Source organism: Plecotus auritus (genome assembly GCF_963455305.1).
Source record: "Plecotus auritus genome assembly, chromosome: 10".
NCBI lineage: Eukaryota > Metazoa > Chordata > Mammalia > Chiroptera > Vespertilionidae > Plecotus > Plecotus auritus.
Window position 1 is genome coordinate 7696777 of NC_137785.1, and position 11056 is coordinate 7707832.

Below are 11056 nucleotides of genomic sequence, written 5' to 3' on the forward strand. Positions count from 1 at the left end.
TCATGACTCTGGATGTCATCAGAAAGCTCTAAGGAATGAAGACTGACTTTGAAGCTCATAAGCCCCTTGGATAAATAGCCGGGTACCTTGCTTGGCCACGTGGTTAATGGTGGTCTTTCAAATGAGATTTCGGCAAAGCGTATATATAGATTGTTGAAAAATAGCCTATATCACCAACTTTTATTCTTGTTGTGTTCAAACAATCAGAACAAATTGTAACTAGACATAATTCAGTCAATAAATTGGTCTTAATTTGGCTCATTAATAATAAAAATAAGGGTAATTTTTGGAAGAGAAATTGTTTCAACAGGAAATTATTGGAACGAAAATGTGTTCTTCTTCCACTAAAACATGTCATAATTCATACTGTTCTAAATGGTAAAAAATTTTATAGCAGTTTGTCTCCACCAGGTTACAAGCCCTACTTCACCTGGGGAATACCACCTCAGGCACCATTGCCATCTCCTTCTGTACCCAGGCCTCATCTTCCCTCTGACAGAGAGCAAGGACCTCTTGGTTCCGAGAGAATCCTTCAATCCCTCTTCAGCAGGAAGCAGTCTCAGAAAAAACCTGGCGTCCCCTGTCCCTAAAAAGAATTCAGAGCCAAGATCCTTGAGGGGGATATCGTAGGCAGTTAGACAGACATGAGCAGAGCAAGGACTGGAGGAGAGATGGACCCTGAGACATACTTCTCACCACTGCAACTGCTCTGAAGCTGGCAATGAAGGAACCGGTGTAGAACTGACATTTAATTCTAACTAATGAGAAAGAAGGTAGAGATAGTTTAGACATAATAGAGGGTACAGAGATAAAGGGAAAAGAAAGTAAATTGACAAACTGAAGTGTTTGTGTAAGTAGCAGAGGATCTGTAAAGAATTAGAGTTGAGGAAATAAAAATAGTGAGAAGGGATGTAAAGAATGGAATAGAAAGATATGGGAACAGGAACACGTAGGAGTAATTATAAAAGTTATGAGAATGTTTTTGAAAGAGATAAAAGGGTTATGAAGAGATTTGTTAAAAGAAAATTATAAGTATACTGAAAAATAAATTTTATAGAGCACCTGAATTAATCTAAAAAGTAATCATATTATTTTAAATCTTAGAATACATATACTTATGTGAATAAAGGGCCAAGTTTCTCATATGTGAAGGGAGGATTAAGTTTTCATTAAAGTCTTCTTTTTAAGGCCTGTGCCAAGTAATTAGGGAGGTGACACAGCTGTGAATCCAGCAAGCAGAACCAATAAGCAGTGTCAGACCAACTCACAAGACAAAATGTCATCTCATCAACATTGCTTCATCGCCTGATAACTAATTACAATAGCTGATGTCTAAGGACACTGTGACCTGCACGTAGCTGTATTTCTCACCCTAGCCCCTTCGCCTTTATAATCCTGTCCCCTACAGTTTCCTAAAAGGCAGGATTTAATGCTGGTATGCACCCTGTCTTCTTAATGGGACTAACCATTGGTGTCATTATAATTCTTTTTGTTTTTCTTATAGTCTACAAAAACGAACTTGAGAAGTGAACATTCTTTGAGGAACCTGATATTCCAAAGCAGAAAGTTTGCCTCCTCCCTCTGTCTTCTACACCCAGCAAAACAAAATAGGGGGAGGTATGGGGAAGCAAGTCTGTGTACGTAGATGCACCTGGCTGTTCACTACAACCTTTATGCTTAGTCTTTAGATGTCTTTGTTAAAACACACTGCAGACACATGTGTGTTCCCAAGGATGCTTACCCTACTGATAGTCTCTAATAGTTAATTTTAATTCAAGCTGTTGTTACAATAAAAGCCTAAGGAGGCAGGCGAACGGGGCTGTTTCGTTCTAATATCCAGGCAGTCCCTTAGCCCGATCTTTCACACAAAAAAAGGGTCAGAGTAATCATTCATCTATCACGCAGAGTCTGCTGTTCAGCCTTGGTATTGTTTGTTAAGTAAACTTGGAAAATCTTCATCATTTCTGTAATCGAGGATGTTCCCAACAGTTCAATATCAGTTTAGATTTCCCAGGTTATTGTGAGACTTAAAAGAGAAAATGCTCAAAAAGTGATCTCTGGAACCCTGGCCCAGGCAAGTACCAAGTTTGTAACTTTTATTGATCCTCACAGTCCTAGCTAAGTCCCTTTATCAGCGTCATGTCACATTTAGCCAACTGAGGGGCAGGGAGCTGTACTGAGTGTCCTGGAGATTCCAGGTTGGAGGCCCAACACTGAGACCTTAGTGCCCACAGTACTGCCTCCCTGCAGGTGGGTCAGCGCGTTCAGAAAGGCCCCAGTTCTTTCTCAAAAGCCCTTAAACACAAAGGTGCGTGTTGGCCCTGGGGAAGTGAAGGGTTCCTGTCCTGAGAATGTTTTTTAAGGTTGCTCTTCTGAAGGTGGTGGAGAATGTTAGGAGTGCGGGTTAAAATTAAAAGTGTTGCAGAAACCGGTTTGGCTCAGTGGATAGAGCGTCGGCCTGCGGACTGAAGGGTCCCGGGTTCGATTCCGGTCAAGGGCATGTACCTTGGTTGCGGGCACATCTCCAGTGGGAGTTGTGCAGGAGGCAGCTGATCGATGTTTCTCTCTCATCGATGTTTCTAACTCTCTAGCCCTCTCCCTTCCTCTCTGTAAAAAATCAATAAAATATATTTTTTTAAAAAATAAAAAATAATAAAATTAAAAGTGTTCACTGCATTGTGCATAGCATTTAAAAACTAAATAATTTCTAGCTGGTGTTGCTCAGTGGTTAAGCATTGGCATATGCACGAAGATGTCCCCCATTCGATTTCTCATCAGGGCACATGCCTGGGTTGCTGGGACCATTCCCAACAGCAGAGTGTAGGAGATAGCCCATTAATAATTCTCTCTCATTATTAATGATTCTATATCTCTCTCCCTCTCCCTTACTCTCTGAAATCAATAGGAAACATTTTTAAAATATCTGAAAATATATATTTTTAAAATGTAAAAATTATTAAAACACATTATACCAATACAAAAATTTATTTCCTAAATCAAAAAGGAACAAAATGAGTGAAATTCTAACATCCATATTTGTTATTCCATTGTCTTTTTGTTCAACAAAATTGCCAAAACTCATAAAACATTAAGCAGAACATACGATCAGAGGTTTTAACAAAGATGTAGACACAGGAAATATACATCTGAGAAAAGACTCACCATAAATTTCTAGAAAAAGCACAATCAAACTGAGGGAGTATGACGAACTTACAAAATAAAATGTTTAAATAAAGAATGATTGACCAAACAATATATTCTCTAGGATGTGAAGAATGTGAATCCCTCACACACTGCTGGAAAAGTGCAAAAAAGTACAATCAGTTAAGGTTTATTTTATTTCGTTTTTTAAAACAATCTTTATTCCTTATTGGCATACTATAGAGCTCGGCTATTGATTGAGTCACTCCATTCTCAGTGAGACATGCTCCTAGACACTGATGTTTTTTGTTTTTAAACTTATTTCCTTATTGATTTCAGGGAGGGAGAGGGAGAGTCAATAATTGATTGCACCTCCTGCACGCCCACTACTGGGGATTCAGCCCCCAACCCAGACAGGTGCCCTTGGCCGGTATCGAATCTGGGACCGTTTACTTCGCTGACTGACGCTCAATCCACTGATCCAAACCGGCTAGAAAAAGGTTTATTTTTTATTTTTAAAGAATAGTTTATTGCCCTAAATAATATAAACATTATATTCAATCCACATACTTATGCCCTCTGGGTGAGAGTCTCATCTCAGTGAGAGAAAATGTAACAAACAATGAAAAACTTTCACCCAAACCCACAAAAGCCACATTCCTAGACTAAAGACAGCCTTCTCTCAATCTTTGTTCTGCTGCCAGCACACCAATGGCTCTGATGGGAACTTCTGAGAAGCTACAGGAGACACAAAATTTCCTGACTATAATCATTGACAATGACTGCTCCACAGAAGATAAACATCCCTGGAGTCCCTCAGGTCTGTGTAAACACCGCTCCTTTTGTCTCTGATTCAAAATAAATCCTGGAGGAGAAACCAAGATGGCGGCATAGGTCAACACCTATACTTCTGCCTCGCACAACAATTTCAAAACTGCAACTGGAAGACAGAGCGGACATCATCCAGAATCACCGGAAAGCTGGCTGAGTCGAAGTTCTACAACTAGAAGGAAAGATAAAAGAACACTGAGACCCAGAGGAGCTGTGGAGGACAGAGGTGCGGAGAACCGCATCTGTGGAAAGGGCGGGCGGCTGAATACTGGGATGGCTTGCTCGCTGCGTGCGGAGAGGGCGGGCAGCAAGCGCGGGGCTAGCTGTCTCCTTCGGGAGGGAATCAAAACCTCCCGACTGCACTGAAATCCAGTTCTGGATGAGACTTTTGGGAACCCAGACTCATTCGAGGAGAAACTGGACTGTCTGGCAACGGGCGAAACTCGAGGGCAGCCTTCTCTCACAGGTGCGTGCACCATTGCCTGGGGACACTGAGACACAGGGGCCTCGTAGGGCAGGGCTGACAGGAAACCAAGGCTGTCTGCTCTACCCTGAGACTCCGCCCCATCCAAGCTGAGCACAGAAGCTCTCCCAGCGGAGACACAGCTGATCCTCACAGCCAACTGTCCTGGAGGTCAACCCCCGCAGTGATACTAACAACAATCTAGGCTTAACTACAACAAGACTGCACACACAGCCCACAAAGGGGCACACCAAGAGTGTCCACCTCAGGTAACTGGGGAGGCTGAGCCACTGGGCCCTATAGGACACCTAGCACACAAAGCCACTCCATCAACTCAGGGAAGCAGCCAAAATGCGGAAACAAAGAGGCAGGTCACAAATGAAGGAAAAGGAGGAAAGTAAACGACTGGATATAGAGTTCAAAACCACGGTTATAAGGTTTTTCAAGAATTTCCTAGAAAGGGATAAATTTAATGAGACCCTCCAGGATATGAAAAAGGATCAACTAGAAATTAAGCATACACTAACTGAAATAAAAAAATTTATACAGAGACCTAAAAGCAGACTAGAGGATTGCAAGAACCAAGTCAAAGATTTGAAATACGAAGAAGCAAAAAACACTCAACCGGAAAAGCATAAAGAAAAAAGAATCCAACAATATGAAGATAGTGTAAGGAGCCTCTGGGACAACTTCAAGCGTACCAATACCAGAATTATGGTGTGCCAGAAGAAGAGAGAGAGCAAGATACTGAAAACCTATTGAAGAAATAATGACCGAAAACTTACCCCACATGGTAAAAGAAATAGACTTACAAGTCCAGGAAGCGTACATAACCCCAAACAAAAGGAATCCAAAGAGGACCACACCAAGACACATCATAATTAAAATGCCAAGAGCAAAAGACAAAGAGAGAATATTAAAAGCAGCAAGAGAAAAACAGTTAGTTACCTACAAGGGAGCACCCATACGACTGTCAGCTGATTTCTCAACAGAAACTATGCAGGCCAGACGGGAGTGGCAAGAAATATTCAAAGTGATGAATAGCAAGAACCTACAACCAAGATTACTCTACCCAGCAAAGCTATGATTCAGAATGGAAGGTCAGATAAAGAGCTTCAAAGATAAGAAAAAGCTAAAGGAGTCCATCATTACCAAACCAGTATTATAGGAAATGCTGAAAGGTATTCTTAAAGAAGAGGAAGAAGAAGAAAAAAGTAAAGATAAAAATTATGAACAACAAATACATACCTAATACCTATCAACAAGTTAATCTAAAAATCAAGTGAATAAAAAAATCTGATGAACAGAATAAACTGGTGAATATAATAGAATCAGGGGCATAGAAAGGTCTCCCATTGAAGACTTAGGCACTCAATAAATTCATCACTGGCTTGTAGGGCAATCTTGTCCCTGAAAATGGTAGTCCCTCAGCAACATTATGTTTCCTGGCGCCAACAGGGATGAGTCCTATGTAACAACGCATGACAGGGAAACAAGGAAAAACTAAGAGCTCTGGTATTCCTAATTTTCTTCAACAAATTAGACAACAGAGTTTGCTTCCCTGGTCAAGCGAGGATGGTGATTGATGCCATCTGTAGGGACCTGATCGGTGGTTGAGGTGAAATACCTTCAGCAATAGAAATATGCAGTGACATAGACCTGGCAGGACATCTCTGTATGTTAGAAAGTGCAACATAATTACATAGTGTTCCAACATAAAAACACACAAACACAACAGCAAAAACACTTAGGGGAACTTTACCTAATATAGGTGATTAAATATATGAGATACAACTCAGAAAAATGAGGATTCACAAATTTTCTTGTACTATTGTTAAGTCCAAACTAAGAAACTACATTTCCTACACATCTAAGAAATTTCTCATATTTGGACTCTCATGCGGACAGCAAATTTAGTTACCTCACATTAATTGCACTCATAATGGCTTTCTCCAGTGTGAACTCCCTTGTGATATTGAAAAGCACTGCTACTTTTAAAAGATTTTCCACATCCACTGCAATTATAAGGCTTTTCTCCCGTGTGAACTCTCTGGTGATAACGAAGTCCACTACTCTGGGTAAAAGATTTCCCACATTCACTGCATTTATAAGGCTTTTCTCCCGTATGAACTCTCTGATGTTCATGAAGGATGGTCTTAGACGTAAAAGATTTTCCACATTCACTGCAGTGATAAGGCTTTTCTCCTGTGTGAACTCTCTGATGATATTGGAGACCACAGCTACTTTGAAAAGATTTCCCACATTCACTGCAATTATAAGGCTTTTCTCCTGTATGAAGTCTGTGATGATAACAAAGGGCAATGCTCCGGTTAAAAGACTTCCCACATTGACTGCACTTATAAGGCTTTTCTCCCATATGAACACTCAGATGTTGATTGAGGATGGTTTTAGCACTAAAAAATTTTCCACATTCACTGCATTGATAAGGCTTTTCTCCAGTGTGAATTCTCTGATGACGATGAAGGTCACTGCTAGTAGTAAAAGATTTCTCACACTCACTGCATTGATAAGGCTTTTCTCCCGTATGAAGTCTCTGATGATATTGGAGACCACTGCTACATGTAAAAGATTTTCCACATTCACTACATTTATAAGGCTTTTCTCCAGTGTGAACTCTCTGATGATATTGGAGAGCATTGCTCCCTGTAAAAGATTTTCCACATTCACTGCATTTATAAGGCTTTTCACCCGTATGAACTCTCTGATGATGATGATGAAGGTTGGTCTTAGCAGTAAAATATTTTCCACATTCACTGCATTGATAAGGCTTTTCTCCAGTGTGAATTCTCTGATGATACTGGAGAGCATTTCTCCCTGTAAAATATTTTCCACATTCACTGCATTGATAAGGCTTTTCTCCAGTGTGTACTCTCTGATGATATTGGAGACCATTGCTACTTGTAAAATATTTTCCACATTCACTACATCTATAAGGCTTTTCTCCAGTGTGAATTATCTGATGATATCGGAGACTATTGTTACGAGAAAAAGATTTCCCACATTCACTGCATTTATAAGGCTTTTCTCCTATATGAAATCTCTGATGACAATGAAGATCACCGATCCTGGTAAAATATTTCCCACATTCACTGCAGTGATAAGGCCTTTCTCCAGTGTGACCTCGCTGTTGATAATGAAAGCTAGATAATTTGGTAAAATATTTTCCACATTCAGAGCTCACAAAACACTGACTTCCAACATGGACACCCTTTTCCTGAATAAACATGTGGGTGCAAGTAATGTCTTCCTTACATTCTTTCCTGGTGTAATCATTTTTTCTCCTTTGTAACATCATCCCACATGTCGCAATAGCATTTGGAATGTCCCAGGTGTGAGTAGCTTTTAGATGGAGATGTCCTGATCCAGTAAGCACACCCTGCCCAACCTCCCCGCATGTGATATGATTCTGGGACACATTGAAATGGCAGCTGTTTGCAAGTGAGATCCCATTCACACCTGTATTGAAAGTCTTCTCTCTCACATGCTGTTGCTGAAATTTTAAACAGAAGTAAAACCGTTTTGCACATACGCCACACCTCAACAGTATCTGTCCGTGTTGTGTTCCCTGCCCATCCATCACGTGGAAAATGTTTCCCAAGACCAGCTCACAACTCGCACAGGGGTGGCTCTTCTGGGAAGACAAGGCTATCTTGGGATTCCTTGCCTCTGACACTCTTACAGAAACCTTCTGTTCAGTCGGGGCCTCCACATTCTCTTCTCCACAGCAGCAACCTGAACAAAAATAAATGTAGGTAAAGTGCATATTGACCTGATAAAAACAGAATGTGTACACCACAAATGTTTATCTTTCATGACTGGACATGATTCCATACAATGATTTACAAGAGAAGTAAGTGAGACTCTCAGGAAATGGCTGTTATATATACCATGGCCCAAAAGGACCCTGGATGATGAAAATCTCACCAAGGGAGGACAGAAGCATAGGCTGGGACAAAAAGGAGAGGCAGGGTCTACTCATTATTACTCCACAAAGGGCTTCCTTTAGGACCTTTCATGCTGGCGATGTGAGTCTGTGTAGAATAATTCCAATGTGTTCAAACCCATAAACTAACAATCATATTTGAGCACGTCATGTTCAGTGTCAATATAACACGTGTGCACTCCAAGGCTCTGTAGGCATGAAACATCATTGGAGTGCAGTAAAGCGAGATGTGTGAAAGAGGTAGAGGTGCAAAGTTTAAACAGGAAAAGGTTATCCATGGGCTGGGAATCTGTGTAGAATGATCACTATTAAAACTGAGTCATACGCAAAGTGTCAACATTAAGCAAGAAGAAGTAGAATTGGGTGAGGAGGGGGCAATGGTAACAAAATGTTGTTGAACAAAATGGGTTCCTAGTTATGAATGAAAAAAGCCCAGGCGTGAAAACCACCCCACAGCCCTTCACCAAGGCAAGACTGCCTCTGGGTCTACCCCGTCATTAATGAAGTCATGTTTCTTCTGTGATGCAGAAATGATTCTGCCTCTTAAATCCCAGTTGAGCCACTGCATGGGATAAATGATGCCAATCTTAAAAAGAGGGATGGTCAGCACTGTGGTAGAACAACAAAGCACAAATGAGATCACAGACAAAAGACCTATGAGAGTGACATCAGTAAGATGGCTGGATCAGAGAGAGAGAATCTTTCCCCATCCCAGAGTAAGTAGACGACTATCCGTGAAAAAAAATCCCACAGGAAATGGGAATAAGAGTACCATGAAGACAAACAGTAATACAGAATACCAAAAAAGGACAACTGCATAGAAAGGATGACAGGAAACTGGGTGAGCAAACACATTTGAAGATACCTAAGGACAAAAACAAGGGTTAATAATAACTAACAAAGTAAGTAAGTAGATAGATAGATAGATAGATAGATAGATAGATAGATAGATAGATAAAGCAAGGGTCCACCTTGGTGGTTTGCTCAGTGGAAAGAGGGTCAGTCTGCGGATGAAAGGTCCTAGGTTCCATTCCAGTCAAGGGCACATGCCCAGTTTGTTGTGGGCTCAGTCCCCAGTAGGGGCATGCAGGGGCAGCTCATCCGTGATACTCTCTCATCATCAAGGTGTCCCTCAATCTCTCCACGCTCCCTCTCATAAATCAATAAAAATGTATTTTAAAAACGGGGTCAGCCCTAGCTGGTTTGGCTCAGTGGATAGAGCATCGGCTTGTGGACTTAAGGGTCCAAGGTACGATTCTGGACAGTGAGGCACAGACCGAGTTGCGGGATCGGTCCCTGCTAGGAGGCATGCAAGAGGCAGCCAATCAATGATTCTCTCTCATCATTGATGTTTCTATCTCTCTCTCGCTCTCCCTTAATCTCTGAAATCAATAAAAATATATTTTAAATAAAAATAACAAGAAAAACTAAGGGTCAACGTTACCACTATCAGCCACTGAGCTTCTTTTCTCATTGATCCTAGTGGCCTGTTCTCCAAAAAACCTAAGATTTTTGTTTTTAAAAATCACACAATGCCCTGGCAAGTGTGGCTCAGTTGGTTGGAGCATCATCCTGTGTATCGAAGCGTCAAGGGTTCAATTCCCAGTTAGGGCACATATCAGAATGTGGGTTTCATATCCGGTTTGCAAGTGTGCAGATGGCAGCCGATTGATATCTCTCCCTCATCTCCCCCAACCCTGCATTTCCCCTCCTCTCTATGTAAAAGGAATAATAAATAAATATATAAGAATTTCAGGGTAGCCAAAAACAAAGGGGATCTCAAAAAGTCTAGAGGCAAAGTAAATAATAAGACAACCTACCAAAGCTTATGTATAACATTCAGAAAATGTAATTCTAGGGTGAAATTTTATAGACATAAATGCCTCCATTGTCACAAAGATCTCAAAGAACCGAACATGGCACCTCAGGAAACTGGAAACACAACAGGAAAGTAAGCCCAAAGGTTTCAAAGGAAAGAAATCATAAATATTAGAACAAACATGAATAAAAGGGAGACAAGTAAAAAGAAAGGAATACCTAAAAGGTATATTTAAGAAAAAAAGATATAAAAATGTTGAAGCCTTTAGCTACACTAAAGCAAAAACGAACTAACAAACAAAAACCAAGCCTCAAATAAGTAAAAAAAGAAATGAAAGATAAGACATGACACCTGTCACTAGGAACCACAATGCATCATAAGAGATGGTGATGTTACCAGATGACAGGACCCTCCATAGAGAAATTTGTTAAGATCCCACTATGAACTCCTCAAATTTATAAACAAATTCAGAGCCCTGTCCAGGTGGCTCAGTTGTTGAGCGTGTGGTCCCGATGCACCAAGGTTGTGGGTCTGATCCCCCATCAGGGCACATGTAGGGGACAACCAATGAATGCACAGATGGGTAGAACAGCACATCAATGCTTCACTCTCTTTCTTTCTCTGTCTCCCTTCCTGTCTCTAAAATCAATAAAGAAATACTGCCCCGGCCGAAACCGGTTTGGCTCAGTGGACAGAGCGTCAGCGTGCGGAATGAGGGATCCCAGGTTCGATTACAGTCAGGGGTACGTGCCTTGGTTGCGGGCACATCCCCAGTGGGAGGTGTTCAGGAGGCAACTGATCGATGTTTCTCTCTCATCGATGTTTCTGACTCTCTATC

The 11056-nt window shown here is 41.1% G+C and overlaps 1 protein-coding gene across 1 annotated transcript in view; it reads right to left on the minus strand.

Annotated features, from left to right (window-relative positions):
* Positions 1-2977: 2977 nt before the first annotated feature.
* LOC308235336 (uncharacterized protein) overlaps positions 2978-11056 on the minus strand; it is a gene marked incomplete at its 5' end in the record, with an annotated part of 151511 nt that continues 143432 nt past the window's right edge. The window contains one exon of the mRNA XM_080644088.1: positions 2978-8188. The remainder of the gene's footprint in view (positions 8189-11056) is intronic.